The following is a 24926-nucleotide window of genomic DNA, read 5'->3' on the forward strand; positions in this document are numbered from 1 at the left end:
GGCAGACCTATATACGAGGCCGCGCTCCACAAGATACAAAGCACAACAGCCTTCACCGATGCGACCCACGGGGCTCTGGAAAACAAAAGGATAATCTAAACACACACGACGGGACAACCAGACAGAGGAGAGGGGGACACCCCATACCTCCCAGGGACACCGGAAGGGACTCAAAACAGCAGTGGCAGACCAAGCAAAGAACCCGGAGGGTGACATTGCGATTGAGATCGGAGCTCCCACCCTGACACAGAGAACCGAGGGCACAAGAGGAGAAACCGGGATCGACCGCCTAAGCACTCAGACTGCCAAACCACATACGGATTAAGTCCCACACTTGTCCAAAGGGGGCAAGCAACAAACAAAGGTGCAATTTGAAACGGCCTCGCAGGCGAAGAACGCTAAGACAATGGAGGAATCAGCTGAGTCCCTACCCCTGGCGCTCTCCCCGGACTCATCGACAGTGCTTCAAGATATCAAAACCCTGCTCACACAGCTTCAATCAGATGTACAATCACTAGATGGGAAACTGGACACTCTGACCTGTAAGGTGGACTATATGCAGGTCCGCTTGGATAAACATGGGGAGAGGCTGGACGAGGCGGAAGGCAGGGTTTCGAGAGTCGAGGATGAAGCAGCCCCTACCTCCAGAGATACGCCTGAGGTGAAGAGGGCTCTTAAGGACCTCACAGAGAAGGAGGAGGATCTAGAATCTAGACAAGACGCAATAACATCAGGACTGTAGGTCTATCGGAATCAGCAGATCAAAGAAATATGGAGGGCCTGGTGGAGGAGATCCTGCAAGAGAAGCTAGGCCCTCAGGGGTTTTCGCCACTATGCATTGTAGAGAGAGCACACAGGATCCGGGGTGGAAGAAAACCAATCCCGGGTGCACCACCCCATCCGTTAATGGCTCGTTTGCTGAATTTTCGGGATAGGGACACAGCTCTACGGAAAGCACATGAAAAAGGAACAGTCAATTACAAAGGAGACCCGATCAGGCTGTTCCCGGACTTTTCAGACAAAGTGCAGGCATCCAGGAGGACGCTTATTGCCGTCAAGAAAAGGATGGAAGACGGAGGCCTAAAGTATGCCATGATGTACCCAGCTAAACTGCCTCCTCTTTCCTAGACACACTGACGAGAACCCTGCGTCAGCGGGAAAACGTGTGAAGTGACACCAGATCACGTTGAGTATACTAAGGTAGCATGACGCTAATCACTGATTGAATTTTTTTTTTCCAAGCTTGGGGAACAATACAATCCTGTGGTGTAACGGAGGGTCGGTCCTCTAGCTGCCCCACAAGCGGTAGCTCAACACATGATTAATGGGGAAATTGGGGAGCTGAAAGGTTGGGGTATTCAGCTGGGTTGGAGTTCTTAGTTGGGATGGGCTGGAACAGGAGGGAGGGAAAAGGAGGGTGTACCCCACTGACGAGTTGGGGTTGTCGGTAGGGGTGGCGGGGACGGGAGCCATCGGTACAGGCAACACGCCATATATAGATGGTGAGATGGTCCAAATACGCCTCACTAAATAGAGCTGCGCCACGAACACACCACCCATTCCAATGGAATCAGATTACACACACCCATCATGGCGATACTTAGTTTTCTAACCTGGAATGTAAGGGGACTTAACTTCCCCTCTAAGAGCCGGAATGTTCTGCAATACATGAGGCACCACCAAGTGGGAATTGTCCTCTTACAGGAGACACACCAAACTGCAAAATCAGAGTCTAGATTTGGGAAAAGCTGGGCTTCCACATTTACTTTTCCTCATACTCATATGCGAGAGGAGTTCTCATTCTGATACATAGCTCAGTAGGATTCTGGCTAAAGGTTCTAATGGATCAGGAAGGCAGAGCACTAGTGGTTGAAGGGGCTATCCAAGGGCGACTGTGCACCCTGATTAGCTACTATGGCTCCAACAATAGAGTCCCTAGAGTGGATCAAGAGACAACTAGGAGGCATACCCAGAGGGGAAATAATATGGGTGGTACTGGACCCTGTTAAAGATCCTGTGCCCGAACACTACAGGATCTGGTCAACTCCAGGGTATGCTCTTGGTATGGGAGGTGGTGGATGCGTGGAGGGTAAGGAATCCGGAGACGCGTCAATTTACATATCACTCTGCCCCTCATAACTCTTCATCAAGATTAGACTTCTTCCTCACATCCCAAACAATGCTGGGCCGAACCACGGGTGTGGATATTCTAGCCTGCATGCTGTCGTATCATGCTCATGTCCTGTTTGCTATTAATGTGACCGGCCGGGAAAGGGATGGCCCCCCCTGGAGGTTTAAGAGTAATGGACTCACGGACGTAGCCTTTAGAGACGGGTTGACAACAGCCATAGATTCATACTTTGAGATCAATGAGGGGTCGGTGGACTCAATGGAAACTTTGTGGGAAGGGTTCAAGTGTGTAATCTGAGGGGAGTGCATAGCGAGAGAATCCGGGATCATGAAGCACATCGGGAGAGAACTAGCTGCAAAGGAGGAAACCATCCGCACCTTGCAGGAGGCCGCCCCACCCCTTCCCGAGCCCAACAAACAGTAATAATGCAAAATATCCAAGAGTTTCACGCCCTAGCGCAAATAGAGATAAAGGACCTGTGGGATAGAACATCACCATGGCAGTATGGGGAGGGCCAGGCACCAGGACGATCCTTGGCCAAGGCAACCAGAATGAGTAGCCAAGAAGGCAGAATAGTGGCAATAGCTGATGACAACAGGGATGACCAGTTTGAGGACCTGAAAATAATCCAGGAGTTTTATAGATTTTACACTGACCTGTACTCTGCCCAGTCTCACGCTTCCCCAGCAGACATATTCATATTTAAGTCAAATAGGGTTATACTGGTGCACGGATGAACAGCGGGAATGGTTGAATCGACCGTTGACGCTGCCAGAGGTTACAGAAGCAATCGGGGCTCTGCCATCTGGCAATCCCCCGTGCCCGATGGGTTTACGGCCGAATGTTATAAATATTAAGCTGGGAAACTGGCTCCTTACCTACTACAAGTTTACCAACAATCCTTGGAGACAGGGCATTTACCTGACTCTCTCCGAGAGGCAGTAGTGTGGTTGTGCTGAAGCCTGGGGAGCCGGGCAATGACTGCTCATCCTACCGCCCCATATCACTTATTAACCTCGACCATAAAATATTCGCCAAAATTCTGGTGACCAGATTGTCACCGCTAATGCCAACAATGGTTCGAGCGAACCAAGCCGGCTTCATCCCAGGGTGATAGACATCTTATGGATTAAGAAGGATGTCTGCCTTACTAGACGCTACTAAAGCGTTTGATTCGGTCGAATGGCCGTACATGTTCACTGTCCTACGCCGCCTGGGCCTAGGTGATATGTTTATATCCCTATTGTATAAGGACCCGGTGGCGAAGGTGAGGATAAAGGGGCAGGTGACCAACCTGATAACACTCGAGAGGGGTACACGTCTGGGCTGCCCGCTGTCCCCCCTGCTATTCACACTGGCCATAGAACCGCTAGCCGAAAGGATCCAGGAACTACATCTACAAGGGGGGGTTCAGCTATATAACCATACGGTAGTGATGTAGTATGTGGACGACATGGTGCTGTTTGTGCGGGACCCCATCACCAACCTAGACCCTATCCAGCGAGAGGTTCAACAATATGGTGACCTGTCTGGTCTGAAGGTGAATGCCAGCAAGTCAATCATATTCCCCCTGACAGACGTAGAGGGACAATTTCAGGATAACTGGGGATTCCAGTGGGATCTACAACAAACTAGCTATCTAGGCTAACCATAGCCAGAGATGGTGTATCGTAGTAACTAAATCAAAACATTAGAAATCACAAAATCAGCTATGCTCCAATGGAATACCCTTCCACTCAACCTCTATGGCAGGATATCGGTGGTTAAGATGACCATACTCCACAGATTCCTCTATATAGTTCTAAATGCACCCATGACAGTATCCAAGAGTTATTTCCGAGAACTAAGATTGGCGGTGACACAATTTATTTGGTCGGGTAAACAGGCAAGGATATCTTGGGATATACTCATGGCACCTGTACAAGAGGGGGGTCTAGCACTGCTGGAATTTGAATTATACTACCAAGTGGTGCAGGCTGGATTTCTCAAACATTGGTATAGGGCAGACGGGGAAAGGAGGCACGTGGAGACCATACAGACCCGTACACATGTAGATTAGACATGTAGAGCATGGACCCTACTGGAACGGAAAGCCAAAGGTCACGTACTCTATTCACCGAACTCCCAGTTATACATATCTCGGGCACAGCCCTGTCCAGTGAGACAGGATTCATATAATTGATGAAGAGACTATGGGTAACGAAATTTGGACAACTGTTCCCCGAAGGAACGTTGATAACATTGGAGCTGCTAAAAGAAAAGGGGCTCGATCAATGTTGGACGTCTTTCTATACTACAGATTGAGTGACCCTGCAGCAATTGTTTCCATCCTTCCTCATACAACCCCAGATCACGAACACACTTGATAGCATGATACAGGGGACCGTGGGACACCGAGTTACATGCATGCTCTACGCTAGGGCTCTGGCTAATAGGCCCACCACCACAACCAACTCCAGGGTGACCTGGGAACGGACACTGGGGAGAGAAACACCGGAAGCGACTTGGGGGTACTGCTGCAAAATTATTAGGGAAGGGAGCTGTCTGTACATGGTTTAAACTGATCCATTTTAAGTATCTCCATCAATACTATTAGACCCAAGCTCAACTAAGGGAATTCTAACCACAGACCTCTGGGAAATGTGCTAGATGCGGACCCGATGGGGTAGACTTCCTCCACGCGGTGTGGGAGTGTGTAAAAATTAGACCATTCTGGGAACATGTTTTTGAAGTGATTGGAGGTATCATGCACCCAACGCAGTCCTGGCCCTGCTGGGCTATACCAAATCAGTGCCAAAAGGCGCCAGGAAATTGGTGGGTCTACTATGGGGACTGGCCAAACGAAGGGTCGCAATGGTGTGGGGCAGGAAGCAATATCCCACGGCTGACCAATCGTCTAAAGATATTTTGTACTGCAATGACATGGAGACCAGGTGGGGTAACATGCAGGGCAACTAACGGGGGGATAGGCAAATGTGGAGACTCCCAGGAACCCCCTTGTTTGCATATTTGAAGTAACTTTGGGTCTCACCCTAAATTACTAGGGGAATCCAGACGTGGACCCCTTGCTCACTATTCTTAGAGAGGCACAGCTACACCCTACTGATGAGGTTCAACCAGACCGAAACACGTGTCTGGGGTTGCTGTTGGTACTCTTGTTCAGAGGAGAATTGCCTAGCATTTCGGTGCTGGACTACCCCAGGGCAGGACAAAGACTGATATGCAAAAAATATAAACGGGTCTGCACAAGTCAAATCTGTCAGACAGCCTTGCACCACTACTGCAAGTCTTACAAAGGCTTTCTAATCGGGACAAAGGTTTGTTTGTTTTATTTGCTTATATAGCGTGCTAAACCCAAGGGTATCGGGGCGCTTTCCTTAGGTACAAAGTTAGAGTGATAGACAGAGGCAGGGGAAAATACAGAGTGAAGTACAATAAAATACAGGGCGTGTGCAAAACTGTGCCGAGAATATACAAAATGTACAAGTTCTAGACATTGTTGCGGTAGAAACTAGCAACAGGCCTGGGCGGCCTGTGGTCAGATTGTACCTGGGCTATGTGCATAGTCGGCAGGGTGTCTGGGTCAAGGTCACATTATGGAGCAAAAGTCATTAGTTTTATTGTGAGAACAGCCATGTTTTTACTTTGTTTCGGAAGGAGAGGAACATGGGTTCAGATCTTACAACCGAAGGTAGCTGATTCCAAGTCTTAGCTGCGAGCACCGAGAAGCTGGAGACTCCTGCTTTGATTTTGTATTTCGTGATGACAGTGGGCATGGTTGGTTCTAGTGGGTCTAGTAGATTCTGTTCTGGAGAATGTGTTCATTATTTTGGGGCTGAGTTGTTAAGGCACGTGAGTGATCAAAGGTGTTCATACATTGCAGACTGCAGAGAATACAATAGGTGTATTGAAAAGTGACCCGCTGCAAGAGTTTGCCGTTTCTGTCCACCTTTTCCAGACCAGATTTATCTGTGCATCCATAGATATGTTGCTTCGACAAGCTTGGCTTTGGTGAAGACTTTGGTTTCCACTCTTCCTATCTCAGCAGCAAATCCTGAGCAGGCTTATTTGTGTGTGTCTATGTGGTTGTGTGTATGCATGTCTCGTCTTTTCCCTACCCAGTCCATGGACTACTACAGATGTTGACATAATGGAGGAATAAACTGTGTCTCAGTGCCAGTGCATGAGACCTGCTTACTGGTTATTGAAAAAAGTGGATGTTAGTGGAGGCTGAACTGCACCTCAACATTGTTTTTAGAGGGCGGTTACTGAGCAGTCAGTCATGAGTCTTGTTTGGTCTAGCAGTGTCTCGGCTAAAGGAGCATTGCAAAGAGGAGGCATTGACTTTTTAAAAAGTTAACCTATGTGAGAATGAGAATAGGTCAGCCGAAGCAAGTTCACTTCCCGTAAGGGAAATATAGATCATTATATGTACAAAGGTTATACACCAAAGACTAGCACATTTTTGGATATGTGAAACTGTTTTTAAGTAGTGATGCGATGAAACAATTTCCTGAGGAAGGTACATTTCATCTTGATAAGATTGTAACACCAGTGACTTGGGGATTGAAAGTTCACCAGATGAAGTGTAATTCATTTTTGGTACACGGAAGCTACTATTTGTATGTTCTTGTATTTTTTGTAGCGCCTTACGCCACAGTGCTTTACAAACGGAGAGCTGTACAATATAGTGTAAATACATTCAATAGCCATTCAGTTAAATAGAAAGTGTTCCCTTGGACAAGTTTTACAAAGAAATAGAGGAGAGTGAACCAAAGGAAAGGGCATTCCAGTGTTTGGGAGCGAATAATGGAAAAGAGCAAAAACGAGAGGACAGACAAGGGGGCGATGGACAGACAGAAGAAATTGACTGAGACCTAAGAGAATGAGGTAGAGAGTTAAAAATACACAAGGGCAAAGATAAGGGAAGCCAGGTCATGAAGACGCCTCCAAATAATACAAACAAATGAAACCGTAAGCAGGAATCAAAAGGAACCCAGCGGCTAGAATGAAGAATGGGGGAAATAGACTCACAAGAAGATCAAGTGTAGAAGCAAGTGAACAGAAGAATTTATAGTTCAACAGAGAGGGGCAAGTCGTTAAGACCTGGGATGCTGGAGCAATAAAAAAAAAAGAACTCAAGAGCAAAGTAGAGACTTTGTAGTTTGGATTATAAGACACAGTCTCCCAGATATTATAGAAGGGAAATTCTAGGATTGCGAGCAGGCAAAAACGTGGAGGAGTCAAAGATGATGGCAAGATTACAGGCGGCGTATGAAGGGCCAATGGTTTACATTGAATAGTAGAGGCAGGAAAGATGATGACCTTGGTCATAGGGCGTTAGGGTGAAGGTAATGAGCAGCCATCTAGGATTGGATAGCAAGAAGACGAGGGGTGAGTAGAATGCAGAGAAGGGGTAAAAGCAGAGAAAGACAGAAAGATCTGTGTCAACCGAATACAGATGGGAGAATCTGAAAAAAGAGACCATAGTAGACGTCAGCGGGATATTGTAGAGCAAGAAAAGTAAGTTAAAGAAGACACTTAAAAGCATTTTAAGTCCAAGACCAGAGCTCTGAAAGCTGCCTATGGGAAAATCCAAGAACAGTTGTTAAGTACTGAAAGCATAGTGAGCCAAGATGGCCACCCCTAAAAACAGACCGGAATACAGCTTACTTTATCTGGCACTTCAAAAGAAACGCAATAGGATATTTTAGAATTGTATAATCCTGCTATATTGAATCTTGCACCAGACCAAACCCAAACATTTGCCTTTGCTCCGCCATCTCCACCGAGTGGCCAGATTCAATTTCAGAGCCCTGATTCATCCCTCAGTGAACCACAACCCTATCAAACTATTTTTTGTGCTTGGACTATACCTCGACTTTTCACATAACAATTCACATTAAAACACTTATCAACATTTGATTATTCAATATTAACGTTCAAGCATTTACAATTTAATAAAACCAAATTAATTTAAAATCTCAACACTTCAAGAGTAAGGACATTTTCATGGCCAGAAGACCATCGCATCCAAAAATCTTCAACGTTTAACCATTCATCCCTATCCACAAAACACGCAAAATACTTTACTCTCAATTCCCAGGTTGCCCTACCATCAAGTGCTTCAAATTCTGGCTCTTTAATTCCTCACACAAATTACAGAAATAATCTAAATGCTGTTTGTTTCGAATTCTCAAAATGTCTCCTGTAGTTATCAAATTAAGGCGAAACCCTAAGAACTCTGCCCTCCTAATTTTGAATTCGGAAAGCTTCACAGGTAAGCAGGAAGAGGGCCTCCTGGTTTTATCTACATGGCGAATGATTTGGCGAACTCTAAACTGCGCATCTGATCTACAGTATGAATCCAGTCTGCTTTCATAAGAGTTTATTTAATACCATTCGGATTATCAATCACATTTCAATAAAATATTGATTGACTCTTCCTTCAAATGTGTTAATACAACACTAGTTCCCTGTCTCAAGTGAAGCCCAATATCCTCCTATAGTGAATTCTTTGAGGATTAAGGTTCAATCGGTATAGTGGAATAACCTTCCAATCCAGTTGAGCTTGTAACGATTGTAAGCCTAGCTCATATCGCAAACTGGACATTGGAAGAGATTGAGGAAGGTTCAAGACCTGTCCCCACAATCTACCTTCAATTCTTGTCCAGTTAACTGCTAAAGCTAAAGGCATAACATGCATTCCATTCAGAACTGAAGAGATTACGTTACCCTTATAAAATATTACTAAGGGAATAATTGAAAACCTGCAGTATACATAGATCATTTTCATCTGGCAACCAAGTTGAACTACTTTAGCCTCAATGTCTGACTCTACAGACACAATTGAAGGATAAGATCTTAGTCTAAACCTGAAGTATAGAACTTCCTTAGTTACTGTAACAGTATGTTCTCTCAAAGTCCACCTAAATCTACAAACCCGCTTCAAAGCTTGAGTAAAACATATCTTGTTTGATTTGGCTGGATTAATTTGCAAATCATATAAAGTTGCATATGTGCCAAAAGATGTAGGATGGCGTTGGAGGCCGATCAGAGTATAGCTCTGAAGAACTACATCATCCGCATAGGCCATCCACTTGATCTCCTGGGTAACTATTTTGGGGCTTCCTGATGAATGACTATTCTGAACGCCAGACAAATCAGCTAAATGGAGATTAAAGAGGCAGGGGGCAAGAATGCACCCCTGCCTCACTCCTCTGGAACTGATAAATGTCCTTGGGCATCTAGCCTGACCTGAGTACTGTTTTTTTTCATGCAGATTGTTGATTATTGCAAGAAGATTTGGAGGTAGTCCCCACTGTTTCAATTTAAACCATAAACGTTCCCTGTTGTATCAAAAGCCTTGGATAAGTTGATCCATGCCCCATATAATACTGGGCTACCCTTTAACCATGACTTAACCCCCGATAATGTTCATTATTAAACCATTCAATGAAGTAGAATGACCCCTACGAAATCCTATTGTTGCTTCAACAGGATACCCTTATCTTCCGCCCACTCCTCCAGCTCTCTCAACACAACTCCTGGAAATATTTTGTTATCTACATTAAGAAGGGAAATTGGGAGATAATTCACAGGATCAGCCTGATTGTCCTGCTTAAAGATGGGGATTATAACTGCTAACCTCCACAAAGACAGACATTGCTTAGTTGTCAAAATTTCTGTTGAACACAATCCAATCAACAAAACATTAGACCAAGCCACAATTTCACATTTAAGAATTTAGCCCAGTCGGACTAGCCACTCTCGAAGAAGAAGCCCTAGTTATTCTACTATAAGATCTTGAGACAAGTACAATCACCAGGGGACCTCCTGTTTTACTTCAATAAACTTGGTTTCCTATACAAGTTTGAAAAATGTGTATACCAAGCCTTCTCTGAAACGACGTTGCTTTGAAGGTAGCCAGGCTCTTGACCAGTTTTTATAATCATTATGCAGTTTCTTATTCATAATTTTATCATTAGAGCTTACTTAGTTTTCACTCGCATTTCCCTTCTCTCACTTTTTCTTACCCATGTCTCCTCATCAAAATAATGTTTATGTACTACTACCAGCTTAACCTCTTTAAAACTTGGCCTATCCAAATCCCACAGGAATTCTACAAAATGTATTAGGCCACAGGATAATTTCATATATCCAGACAAGAGGTTCACAGTAGTATTGAAATTTCGATGTAGAATTCCACCCTCTTCTGAATTTGTTTTTTAATTTTTTTTTATTGTTTTATTTTATATTGATCATTACAAACCTTTACAATATATTGATCATATCACAATGTGTCACACTTAGTCATAATATTCAATCAGAGAATCATGAACATTATTTTAAAATTATAAAAATTATTATTATGCACTACTTTAAGACAAGTTTTTTTTATCCAGAATTAAAATTGCAGTTCATTTCAATCCTTTTCCCCCATCAGATACATTTCCAATTTCTCCAAATAAGATAGCAGTGCAAAAGTCAGTTTATCCGAACCTTCTGTCATGTGCTTCGACCAGTCTTCACCACTCCAGTGGTCTCCCTTTGCAAATATCCTACCCATATGAGCAGTTCTTAGATCTCTTAATTTCAGGCAATACAACACCAAGTGCTTTAGTGTTTCATTTCCATTATCACAGAACCTACAGCAATCGTCAACTGACACCCCTTTAGTTCTCAAATTCTTTACTGCTTTCGTCTGGAACAGATTGAGCCGGAATTTCAAGAATATCCTCCTTTTTCCCACATGGGAAGATGTTTAAATACCCCGGTAGCGTGCTCTTTGCTCTGAGTTCTCACACCAATCCTGCATCCATATATTTTTTTTAACAACATTTGGATTTTAAATCAGGGTTTCAATGTTCATATGCAATTGGATAAGGATGGAATCACACGATTGTTTCCACTCGTTTAGGATCGATTTGCCTGTTCTTTCAGATACTTGGCCTCATCACGAGTTTGGCGGTAACCCTTAAATGCGGCGGTAACACTATTACCACCAAAATTAAGGGTCTGCCAAATCACGGGCTTGGCGGATTTGCCCCCAGCTGTCAGCTGGGGGCAAATCTGCTGCAATTTTGCTGATTTTCGGCGCTATTACCGCTGGCGGTAGTAGCACCAGAGGTAATAGCGCCAAACATTCCCCATTGGGCCCAATATGGAATGTGAAATTACCATTCTGCCAAACTCGTGATCCGGCGCTAATAGCACCGGGGGGTTCGGCGGTAGGCTGAATAGCCCCAGCGGTATTGGCGCCCAACTCGTGATGAGGTCCATTGTATTCAAAATGTTGAATTGCGGTAAATTCTCGGCTCCACATAGTTTCCTATATAATGCGAGCGACTGCCATGTTATGTTTGCATTTATTGAAATTAGCCCAAGCTCAAATCTAAGGCAAGCAGTCGGGGTACTTTTTGGTATCATTAGTACCTTAGTCCAGTATGCATTTTCACACCAAGACCATAAGGAGTACGGACAGCCCAACATCGCTTCTCCACCAAAGGTTAATGCTGGAATAACCTATGATTTTTAGAACTCCACAGCTGGTTTCAAACTGAAGTTTCCATATTTTTTGTTAATGGCAGCTCCTTGTGCAGACAGAAATTTACATTTCCGTTTTATTTTTAGCATCCTTGAGACCGTCATTTAAGTGTGAATTTATTGAGACTCCCAAGTAAGGTGCTTCAGTTGTTCGATTTAGTAGGTCTGACCCAATCGACCACTTCAAACTTTTTCCAGTTGTTGTTTTTGCTCCTACTAAATGCTATAGATCTAGTATCTGTTTTCGCAGAATTAATCAATAGACCATTTTTCACTGTGTATTGTTTTAAGGCTTGAAGTTTGCTCTGGAGGCTTATCAGAGTGACGTCCAGAATGACGATGTCGTCTGCGTAAATCATATTGCATCGTTTGTGACCATTGATCATAGGTGGAATAGATCTTACTTCGGCCATTGCCTCTCCAACATCCGATATAAAAAAAAGTTGAAAAGCGTTGCTCCCAGAGGGCAACCTTGTTTTTACGCCTCTTGTTGAAATTATGGCTGCCGATAAAATTCCACTTTGCTCAAGTCTCACTTTTACTTTGGTCTCAGAGTATAATTCTTTGATTGCCAACAACACACTCAACAGGCATTTCAACCTGTGCATCTTGTTCCACAGTAATTTGCGATCAATACTGTCAAAGGCATGGGCCATATCAGCAAAAGCTACATAGATTTTTGTTCTTTTGCTGATGGCCTCCATCTTCAGCAACCAATGCTCGTCACAAATCCGGTTTGACGGACATCAAAGGCCTTGTTCTGTGATATCCACGCAACAACCTCTTAAGCAGTTGGGAGGCAAAGATCTTTCCCACAACGTCCAATAAGGCTATCGGCTTGTAGTTTGTTTGTCAGATCGTGAACCTTTATTGAAAACTGGCACTATTATGGTGCATTTCCAGGATTTCGGCATTCTTTTTTTCAGAGGCAATGTTATTAAATAGATTGGTATAAAACTCTGCTCATTCTTCAGGATGTTTGAGAATGGTGTTTGTCAAGCCATCAGGCCCTGGCGCCCTAGAACCACTTAGTCTCAAAGTTGTTTCCAAAATGTCTGACCTGGTAAAGCAAAGATCCCATAGACCAGGTGATTCAGGTTGATTGTATTCAGTCCTCATTCTTTTTTTTTAATAGTGACGAGAAATGGTCACACCATTGACTTTCCAAAACCATATTAATTAGCAACACTTGTTGGATGGTCTCTATATTGTTAATAATACCCCAAAAGGTTCTAGTATTCCTCTGTTTCAGGGATTTTAGCATTTCTTTGGAGTCCCTCTGTACCATAATTACCTTGTGGGAAACTAACCAATTTCTGTATTTTCTTTTTACTAATTTAGATTCAATTTTATAATGTCATAAACATGTTTATTCTTGAAGTTGCTGTCTTTGTTTTGTCTTTTAGATTCTGTAAACGTCTGGAGAATAGCAGGGTATTCAATTTGATCCATTATATCACTCGGTATTTATCCAGATAGCACATGTGTAAGATCTACAATTTGATCTAGATTCAATCTTAGTCTATTTCGCCCAGGCACAACCTCGACAGCCTGGTTCCATTTTTGTTTAAGCCGAGCGGACTTAGTTGCTCCATCTCTACTTTTGACCAAATCATGGTCACTATGCGACATCGAGATAATTCTTAGATTTTTGATCTTGTGACCTAGAAATAATCTAGTATTGACTTTGATTTGCCTCGCCTCCATGTTGGATTTGGAGGAATATCATCTCTGATGTTTCCATTCAGTTGAAGCATTCTTCGACATTGCATCTCTCCCTTCCAAGCTTTTTTGATTTGATCTTTTTGCTTGGAAACCTTGGCCTCGTCCAACATAATACACTCCATGTTTAGATCTCCACATAGGATGATTTTGGCTTGGTCTTCTTCAGTCAATATTGAATCAATTACATTGCATATTACTTCTGAATTTGTATTATTCTGTTCCCCTTTGTATTGACATTGTGATCACTATCTCCTCCAAGTCTAACTATTCTATTTCCCTGCATGTTGACTTTGAAATCGCAATAATCGCCCCTTACAGCCTCCACTGATTTTAGCAAAAAACTTGCCATAAGCGGATTATGGTCACTACTCCCCATAGCTCTTATTACACTTTCACACCTGGTGAAAAGGTCTTTGAATAGAATCAGATAATCTATTATTGAACTTGACAGTCCACTCTTCCAAGTTATGGCTGGGACTAAATCTCTAGAGATGTGGCCATTCCCCAATATTAGATTCCAATCCGCAAAGAAATGTAACCATTTTTCACAATTTCTTACAGCCACCCTACTTTTCTCTCTAGCGTATACAGTGAGAATTCAAGTCCCCTGCCAATATGAGGCTCACCGGCAACAATTCAGATGGAGACTCCAAAAACAAAGACCAGTTTGAACGCGCAGGATTCCAGTAAAGCTACACTGACAATAGAATTCAATATCGTATCTGTTTTAAGGATGGCTCTTGCAGCCAAAATTCCATTAACATCAATTGGAATAATTTCTAAATAGACTATGAATGAGCGAATTCCGGCAGGATATTGAAAGACCTCCAGCCGGATAACCTCCGTTTGAGTGAGAGGCCAACTGCTCAACTACTAAAAAGCCACCCATCTTGAAACTCAATTAGATCATACTTATTGAATACAAACTCGCTCATAGTTTTGTTTTTGTAAGTACTGGAGCCCCGCGTGTTCCAACTAATTAAGTTCAGTCTCTCCCCCTCTAAAGCATTTAATCCAAAACCCCTAGCTTCTCAAAGGTATGTGACAAAATATCTGGTAATAAGGACCATATCATCACATTGTTCTCTGTCAGAGAATTGTGTTCACCCGATTCTACAGTCTCCCCTTTTTCAATTATTGATCTCCTTATTTTTCTTTCTTCTACGTAATTAAGATTTTTACAATCATTATTATCTTTGTACTTATTTGGCGACCATGGAGGCTTATTTCCAGAGATGACCGCTCATACCTCATATCCCATACGCCTGCGTCCCGTACCCTTTCCTCTTTTCCTGGTCGACTGGTGCAGACCGTTTTCACCAGCACTCCTGGGTGAGGCCTCAAGCCTCGTAATTCCATGTGCTTTCCCTAATCTTTTTCTTTTTCTACTATTCAGGTTTTGGCATCACCATCCACCGGTGCCATAGTCTGTCCCTGGCACTTGTTGGCAGCAGCTGGCTTCAGCAGGTGCCCATTGGGTGCCGGTTCCTTTCCCACCTTGGATCTGCACACGCTGTACCTCCGATGCCTTGGGGAATACCACGGATGAGAAGGTTGCTCGGCATGCAACGCTCTATTCCCCGGTCTCTCAGAAACCAGCTTGCGCAGTGGAGAGAGTTATTCTCCAGGACTCTGCCTGAGACCATTAAGGAATACGTATGCAGGAAGACCAAGAAGGTAGGCACGCTGTTATCAAAAGCACCCAGCATGGGCGACTCCTTCCCCGGGAAGCCTGTTGATGGGAGGGGTCAGTCTGACCGTCACACTGGCAGGAAGGACACTGAGGCTCTTGTAGCTACTATCTTACCAGCGGAGGGTTGTTGGGGCCCTACTGGTTCCGCCGATGAGTCTGCTGGCTCTGGTACCGGGACACATCCTGTGGGGCTCAGCTCTGTTACCGGGCACACGCCTCAAGGGGTGCCTGAGGGGGCGCCTACATGCAGCGCAGATAGCACTACCGGCCCCATGGACAAGGGCCAACAGCCTACCAGGCCCATGCCTAAGGTGCAGGGTGGGGTAGAGCCGATGCATTCAGGCATGTAGGCTGAGCCCAGACCTGCATCAGCCATGGTCCCAAATGCGGAAGGCACAGCCAAGATGGAGGTGCACGCAGAGAAGTTGGTGGCCAGGCCAGACCCTCAAAGGCGGGAAACGATCCAGACCAGGACAGAAGCCTGCCAACAGGGTGAATCGCAAAGGGGCAAACCTATGGCCAGGGCGGATTCGGTTCCTATGACTCCGGTCACTTGGATCACTTCATACGCAACCTTCACAGGGAAAGCACGGTACAATGAGGGGATGTACCTGAGGGCAGGCAACAGGCCTTTACGCCACCGCAGCTGGTGCCGGTGCAGGACCGCTCTGAGCCCACCTGTGAGGAATGTTTCTTCAACACGTTTTTGGTTATGCGGTCTCCGCAGATGGCGAGCATTTTTAAAGGCATGATTCAGGACATGCTGCCGCCCACACCACCACCACCTCAGATGGTGCCTGCGCAGACTGCACCTCTACCACCACCACCGATATCCATGCCTCCGGTAGTTCCGGTTGCAGCTCCTACACCTTCAGTTCCAGCGCCTCAGCCAGCTCCAGCGGCAGACCTAACTCCTAATGCAGGTGACCAGCAAGATACTGATGAGGAGGAGCAGGACACGCCTTCTTAGGCGAGGGCATTTCATGATAGAATCGCTGAATACCTGGGCATCCCTCAGCCCCATAAGCAGCTGCCAGAGTCGGGGCTGGCGGAAGTACTCGCCATCAAGGCGGAATCTAGATCTGGCATCCTGTTGCAGAAGCACATGGAGGCTCTGGCGAAGAAGGGTTGGCTCAAACCCCACTCAACTTGGCCAGTAAATAAAACGCTAGATGTGAAATTCAGGCAGGTGGAGGGCGACAGTCTGCTCTTGTCAGTTCAACCCCAACCACAGTCGTCGGTCATGCAGCGGCGTCTATGAATGTCAAGCCTCAGACCTCTTCGACGAGCACCTAAACTTCAGCACTACTGGGCAAGGAAGAATAAATGCTCGAGACCTATAAGAAGAAGGTGTACTACAAAGCAGGGCTCCACCTCAGACAGGCCAACGCCGATGCCATACTGGCAGCTGCTAATCAACGGCTCTGGGGGGAAATTGCTGACTTCCTCCCAGATATTCCAGCCGACAAGCTTCCATCAAGGCAGGACTCACCGAAAGAACTAGTGGCATAGGACATCATAGAAGCCACGGTGGCGCACATAGGTACTGCAAATTGGTCAATCTGTGTGGTGACGGAAATGCGAAGGACGGCCTGGCTTAAGATGACCAGGTTCAACCCTGACGTTCATGACCGAATCCTGGACCTGCCTTTCAAGGGCGGTGACTTGTTCCATTCCACCGCTGACGAGGAACTAGATCAGAAGAGCAGTTTGCAGACTGCCAAATTCCTGGCCATTCTTACCAGACCTGCAGCCAAAACCTTCGCACCGGGCCACTCGCCCCCTCAGGCAGAGGCAGTCCGTTGGCGGTTTCCAGGGTTGCTAGGACCGCCGGGGCCGGCAAATGGACAGGTCGCCCAGCCAACATAGGCGAAAACACCAGAAGTCTTTGTACGCAGGCCTTTTTCAATAACCCTCCCAGTCATCTGCCACCGAACCAAAGAAGCAATGACGGCTCGTTTCAGATCCACATCCCCCCCCCCAGTCGTGGGCAGGTTGACCCTGTACAGTCTAGTTTAGTGCACACTCTTTATGGACTCATGGGTGATTTCGGAGAGTCTCCTCTGGCTTCTGACATCCCCTACAATCCGCTCTTCCTTTCCCTCTGCCCACAGATCAGAACCAGGCGGGCCTGCGACTGGTCCTAGGTCTTCCCTTCCTGAATCTGTACCTACCACTGCAGAAGTTGAAAATGGTGACGCCAGCTCTTATAGCGGCTACGCTCTGTGGGGGTGGGAGGGCTGGATGTGCTCCCTGGATCTGAAAGACGCATATTTACATGTCTCCATAGTGCAGTCTCTTCGATCCTTCCTCAGGTTCTGGTTCATGGGGTTGCACTTTCAATACAAGGTGCTGCCGTTCAGCCTGAATTCAGCGCCGAGGGTATTCACAAGCGTGAACACGGTGGTGGCCCTGCTCAGGTTAGAGGGCCTCCATGTATATCCTTACCTCGATGACTGGTTAGTCCGGGGATTGGGGGATCCCCGGAGCAGGTCAGGTACTCAGCCACCAAACTCATGACTACACTCTACGAAGTGGGGTTCTACGAAAAGAGAGACCCCATCATAGCTAGATAAATGGCAATACAAATCTAGCAGCTCCAGTGCTCACAAGAACGGGTGGGACACCAAGCAGGTGCCAGTTTTAGAGGAAGACCACAGGGCAGAGGAGCCCCTTTTAATTGGAATTTTTGGGTGAGTCTCTAAGAAGGTAGAGAGCAACTCTCCCTCGGTGCAACAGGGACTGTTGCACCGGGTTCCTCTGATGTTGTGGTTCGCACATGCAAAAGCCTGGAAAGAAACATGCATTGTTTATTGCTTGTTGATTAATCGCATTACTGACTGACATGTACTCAATACGCAGCCTAATGTCTTATTTCTCAATGTGCAGCCCCCTGCTCTTCATTTAATTGCAATGTATTGCCTCTCAATTGCTGTCCCTCACCATACTACGTCCTGTACACTGATTACACACCGCACCATCACCTTTTGTATAGCCTCGCTATCAAATGCATATTTGATAATGCCTATGTTTTGACGTAAAATGTATGCCTAATGCTTTGATTTAATGCTTCAATTTAAAATGTATGCTGCCGTACTATGAATGGTACAGCCATTGTCCCATTATCAGGTACCTAGCCTTGCGCCTCGCCCATTAACAGGATCTCCCACTGCTCTGACCACGATCTTTGCGCCATTGCCTACTACACCAGTAATCAGCGTAAATTGTTACCTATTGAAACATCTGTCACTGCGCATAAGACACATTACCTCCCACGGTATAGCCCCTTATAGCAACCAAACCTAGTGCTAGGTCTAGCACAATTCCATTGCCAACGCTCTTACTGCTAATACTAGCCGTATTCTACCACATAAACAAATCCCTCTACCACCACATCATCATGGATCAGCCATGCCCCTCAGGTACCTATATCCAGGTAGGAATAGGCCTAGCCCGCTTACTCTGCACGCGTCATCATCCCATGCCCTGGCCCACTCCTTTCCAGAACACTGCACCTTTCCCCAGTTCACAACCTACCTATCCAGGCCTACCAAGTAAAGGCCCAACCTCTCTTCACTCACCAAGACCAGCCCCCTACCCACATCAGCACCTGATTTACCTACTAGACTCCACCTGCTCTCAGCAAGAACAGGACAGAGATTCCCCACACACTAAAACATAGATGCATCGACTCTCTAACGCCAACTCCCCTTCATCTCTTGTACCCCCTCACAGGTCCTATGAGAATGCATAGACTTTCCTCTTGTTCACACCCGCAGCCAAGTAAACTGCACTCCTCCTCCACTTCCATCACCCCCCGGCCCCTTGCCCACTTACACCAAATGTCCTGAAACCACTCATAACTGCCCATAGGAAAGCGCCTACCCGCATGAATGCCACCATCCTAAAAGGATCTCTCATTAAAGCCATGTCTATTACGGCACAGGCATTGGATATTGCTGACTCTATCATATCCAACGATCTTGACTTTCTAACAGTTACTGAAACTTGGCTACATTCAGCCTCAGGACCACAGCTATCCTTTTTTTTTTTTTATAAAATGTATTTTATTTTATAACGACCACACAGTGCAACAGAACATAGATAGAACACATCAAGCCACAACAAAGGCCAGACAACAGATATGAAAAAGAAAAGAAAGAAAAAACAGAACAGAATTAACTTAACAATCCCCTTCCCTCCCCCCTATGAGCCTGTAGGGTGTCCACCATCATTGTCCGTTCCGTGTGGTGGGGTTCCGTCGCTCTCAGATCCAGCCGAGGTCGACCCCGTACTAAACAGTTCAGCCAATAGCACCTTCCATGCCGTGAGGGAGCTCACCTCTTCCTCCCCTCCCGCCCTGCTGGCCTCCCACCATGCTGTCGTCTCGGCGGCAGCCCATTTCTGGAGGTCACGCCACCATACCTCCACCCGTGGCCTCTGACAATTCTTCCATCCCATGGCTATTCTGCGTTTGGCAAGTGTATAAGCCAAATCTTTAAGCTTCTCCACGTGCCGAATCTTGCGCGCCCTGGGGCACCCTCCAAGCAAACAGGCCCAGGCCGAATCTATCTTAAGTACAATGCCCCTCCCTGCCAGCTTCTGCGCCACTTCACTCCAGTAGGTTGCAATCACAGGGCAGGCCCAGAACATGTGAATCATATCAGTGTGTCTCTGTGTTACACTTGGGACACGCCTGGCGCCCAGCGTCTCGAAATCTGGAAATTCTCAGGGGGGTCATGTATGCCCTATGCGTGATATATAGTTGTATCTGTTTAAACCTGGCATTCCTCGATACTTTTTTGTGGTACCCCAGGGCGCGCTCCCACTGCCCATCCGCCATCGGGGCCCCCATCTCTGTTTCCCATTCCAACCTCAGGTACCCCAAATCCTTCCCAACCTTTGCCATCAGCATCTCGTACAGCCTGGAGACCTCATGCCCGCCCTCGGATGCGTCATACATAATCTCCAGCGTCGCATCCGGCTCGTCAGCCAATACGGTCTCTGGCCAAGTGCTCCGGACCTCCCTGACCACTCTGTGAAACGTCATGTATTGCCCCGCATGCAGCCCCGCCCCCGCCTCTAGATCTGCGAACTCCGCCAAGGCCCCATCCTGCCAAATGTCCCCCAAAGTGACCAGCCCCGCTGACTCCCAGTATGTTCGCAGGATGGCCCTAAGCTGTCCGTCTTCCCCTGCCAAGGCCACCAGCGGCAGCTGCGGCATGCACGGCAGGGGATCCCTCATCATCCGGCAGGCTCTTCGCCACATGTTCCTGCCCAACGCTAGCATCTTAGGACGCCCCCTCATCCATGTGCTGGATACCCAAATAATCTCTCGCAGGTAGAAGGGGGGAGCAGTCCTTTCCCAACAGTCTATGTTCCGGGGTTTCGTCGTCCGAAAGCCACTTGGCCACGTACTGCAGCTGCGCTGCCACGTAGTAGGCCTCAAAGTTCGGCAGCCTCACGCTGCCTTTCTCATAAGCCTTCTGCAATTTCCACAATGCGACCCTGTTACGCGTGCCCTGCCATAAGAAATCTCTACATACCCTATGTAGTCTAGCAAAAAACCCCTTGGGTATCATGTATGGAATGTTATTGAAATAATGCAGCAGCCTAGGTAGCACGACCATCTTAAGCATAGCACCCCGGCCCATCATCGCTAAGGGTAGTTTCTCCCAAAACCTCATGCACTTCTCAATCCTCCCCACTGCCAATTCAGTATTGTGCCTGTGTTCCTCCCCGGTCGTGTGATATACGTCTATGCCTAGGTACCGAAAGGTGCTTGTCGCCCATGGGATTCGCAATACTGGCAACCTCTCAGCCGGTATCCCCACATAGCCGCCCAGCGGGAACAGGGTGGATTTCCGAGGGTTGACCGCTATACCAGAAAGCCAAGCAAACCTCTCCATCACCTCCAAGACATATTGCAAGTTCTCTTCAGGGTATTGGAGGTACAACAGCATATCGTCGGCATACAGGGATATCAGATGGCTCTCCCCCCCCCCACCTCTATGCCCACCGGGTCATACTGTTGCCGGAGGTAAATTGCCAAGGGCTCAAGGGCCAGGATGTACAACATTGGGGACCAAGGACATCCCTGCCTGGTGCCTCTACCTAACTGCCACCTATCCGACACTACTGCCCCCGTACGAACTCTGGCTAGAGGCGCGCTATATAATAATTCGGCCCACCTCCTGTACCCTGGCCCCATTCCGAAGTGATCCAGTGCCGCCAACAGCCACGGCCAACGAACAGTCGAACGCCTTGACCGCATCCAGCGCCACTATCGCCATTTCGCCGTCTTTGCTACATCCCCATTCGACCACTCTGTGTAGGCGTCTATGGTTGTGGGTAATGTTCCTGTCCGGGACATAGCCCGTCTGGTCAGGGTGAATCAGCTTGCCTATCACTCTCCTCATTCTAGCCGCCAAGACAGCTGTTAGGATCTTGCTGTCCTGGTTCAGCATTGACAAGGGTCGATAGGAGCCGCAACCGTGTCCCGGTGTATTGTGCTTGGGGAGTGGCACTATGACCGCTTCCCTGAGTGATTCTGGTAGCTGTCCCAGCTCAAACGCCTCATTAAACATGTCCAGCATGGGTGGGAGTACCTCCTCCCCATACGCCTTATAAAACTCGCTGGGGAACCCGTCCGCCCCCGGGGCCTTGCAAGTGGGCAGCTGTCGCACTATTTCTCTGAGCTCTTCCAGAGTGATCGGAGCATCCATCTCCTCTCGCTCTTCATCGCTGATTCTGGGCAGGCCTATATCCCCGAGTACTTCATCTATCTCCTCTCGGCTCCCCCCTTCCCGATCTTCATACAATGTTTGGTAGTATTCTGCGAATGCCCCATTTACCCCTTCTTGCGTATCGATCTCCGCACCCCCTTCGGTGATGACCGATCGGATCGGAGCCCTAGGGGTTTCGCTCTTATATAGCCAAGCGAGGAGCCTGCCTGTCTTGTCCCCACCCGCATGCAACCTCTCAATGTACTTCGTATAATTCAGGTTACAAAGTCTGTCCCAATGCCCAGAGCACCGCTGCTGCAGCTCGGTAACTACTTCCATATCGGTCCCACCCTTCTCCAATTCTTTTTCCAGCTCGATCTCGGCCTCTCGCAGGTCGGTCAGGATTCCGCCCATTAATCCCTTGGACTTCGCGATAGCAACTCCCCTCATCACCACCTTAAAAGCCTCCCACAAAGTACCAGCCGATTTGACACTCCCTGTGTTCGACTCAAAGTACGCGACTATCTCCTCCCTCATGTCCTCCTTGAATACCGGATCCCGTAGCGCTTCCGCCCGAAGGCGCCATGTTGGAATCCGTGCACGTGGGGGGCGCAGCCGCCAATGCATGATTAGGGGCGAGTGGTCCGAGAGGACCCTCGCCCTGTAGTCAATCTGTTCACACTCCGTAAGAATGTCTGGAGTGGCAAAAAAGTAGTCGAGCCTCGTGTGCAGTTGGTGCGGAGCCGAATAGTGCGAATACTGCCTCCCACCCGGGTGTCTCGCTCTCCACACGTCTACCAGGCCTAGATCCGCTAGCAGCGACTGCAACACCTTGGCCGCTGGGCTGGGCCTAACCATTTTGTCATCCGACCTGTCCTCCCTGGGGTTAAGCACACAATTAAAGTCTCCACCCCAGATTACTGTGCTCCCCATCCCTTCACCGAGTCTCGCGCACAGTGTCTTGAAGTAAGTCGCTGTGTCCTGGTTGGGCGCATAAGTGTTTATGATACAGACAACTCTACCTTCCACAATCCCCCGAACCATGGCCAGCCGCCCGTCCGACTCCACAACCTCCCCCAAGAGCTTGAACGGGACATGTGGTGCAACCCAAACCAGCACACCCCTGGCATACGCAGAGAATGTGGATCCAACCACTGTCCCCCTCCATTTTCTCCGCACCATTTCAAGTTTATCCCGTGTCAAATGCGTCTCCTGTAACAAGGCCACGTCTATCCTCTGCCTCTTCAAATACAACATGACCTTATTACGCTTCAGGTAGCTATTCAACCCTCTAACATTCCATGTCAATACCTTAAGGTCTCCCATGATTTATCCGTAGCTCCCACTTCCCCCTCTGTCTGATCGCCTCCCCCCAGTCCCGACTACATCCCTTCTCAGTTTCTTCCCCAGGCTCACATAACAACTAACACCCCCCACCCCCCTAACCCAACCAACCGCCCAGCTCCATCCCTGGATCTCAGGCATCCCCGTGTTCGGTTCTCTACGGAAGCCCACGTAGAGAACCCGACAGGGTGTCACACCCCACACAGTGACTAACCTAACCACACACTGGGGTACGAATAAAACGGCCCTCGGATGCCCCCTACACATTTATATCCGCGCTCGCGGACCATGTTCGAAACAGTTAAAAAGTGCATCCCCATCACAAAGTGGCAAAGACTATATTCCAGTCCAAATGTTCAAAGTCCGCCGGGCCCCCTGTTTCACTTAACTCTCCCTGCTCCGTCCGCCATCTGCTCATCAGGCTCCTGAGGGCAGTTCTGCGCATCGAGCCATTCCATGGCCTCCTCAGGGGTGTCGAAAAACAGCGTCTTAGCCTTGAAGAAGACCTTAAGTTTGGCTGGGTAGAGTAACATATACTTGAAACCGGCCGTCCGCAGGCGCCTTTTGACCGCCCCAAAGTTCATCCGACTGCGCTGCACTTGTAGAGTGTAGTCGGGGTAAGCAGTGATGGTTGCCTCCCCTCGCCGTATGGTGCCCCCTTTACGAAAATGTTCCAGAATCTTCTCCCGGTCTTTGTAGTTGAGGATCTTGGCGATCACGGGCCTGGGCGGATATCCGGCGGTGGCCTTCTGATCAGGGCCCTATGTGCCCTCTCCACTGCAAATCCCTGCGTTAGGGCACCTCCGGTGATCTCCTGCAGCAGCAAAGTCTCAATAAAATCTGTGGGATTCTGGCCCTCAGCTCCCTCCGGTAGGCCCACAATCCGGATGTTGTTTCTGCGGGCCCGACCTTCTGCCTCTTCAGCCCTGCTTTCCAGGTTGCCTACCCTCTGCACCAGGGCATGGATCTCTCGTTTGTGCGCGGTGCATTCCGCCACAGTCGGGCCCATCTCCTTCTCCAGGGTCTCTGTGCGCTCGGCCAGGGTTCGCACATCTTGCCTCAGGAGGTTCACGTCCTCCTGTACCGCCCCGACCTGAAGTTCCATCGCAGTTTTCAGTTCGGCCACCGCAAGTTGGAGTTTGGTCTCCCATGTCGCCTTCAGATCTGCGATCGCTGCCAGGACCTCCTGGTTCGTTCCTCCTGCGGCCATCTCCTTGGGCTGGGCCTTCTCTTTGCTCCTGGTCCCCTCGGTGCCAGGCGATGTCTTGGCAAATTCGTCGAGCGTGGGCTGTTTATTCTTCGCCCTCAGGAGCTTGCTCGTCATATCTTCGATCAGGAGCGTCCCTTCGATCTCGCTTAGGCCCCAGGCCTGGGGGCACTATGTCCCCCCGTCGCCACACAGTTTCGGCTACCTCCAGTCAAGCTTGCTTTCGCTGGATCGCGCTGAACGTGAACTGAGGGAATCGCCTCCAGAATCCGGTCCCCGATCCTTTGTCCCACCATCAAGCGATGGCAGCCATTTTGTCTGCCGGCGAAGCTCCGGCCCAAAAACTTCACGCGGCTCCTGAGTACACAAGCGCTGCACAATCCCGTATGAGAATGCATCCACATGTGCAGCCGAGCTTCGCATTTACAGTCATCACCGTCTATGCCACATCGTAGCGGCCGTTGCGCGGATTCAGCCGGATAATGTTCGGATCAGCGGGAGCTCCCGTTCAGGCACGTCCTTTCACATGGCGTCCAAGCCACGCCCCCCACCACA

General features: G+C 47.9%; 1 protein-coding gene across 7 annotated transcripts in view; it reads left to right on the plus strand.

Annotated features, from left to right (window-relative positions):
- TMEM59L (transmembrane protein 59 like) overlaps window positions 1-24926 on the plus strand; it is a 690169-nt gene that overhangs the window by 338013 nt on the left and 327230 nt on the right. The gene's annotated exons all lie outside the window — the stretch shown is intronic.

Source organism: Ambystoma mexicanum, chromosome 1p, assembly GCF_040938575.1.
Source record: "Ambystoma mexicanum isolate Mex_15411 chromosome 1p, UKY_AmexF1_1, whole genome shotgun sequence".
NCBI lineage: Eukaryota > Metazoa > Chordata > Amphibia > Caudata > Ambystomatidae > Ambystoma > Ambystoma mexicanum.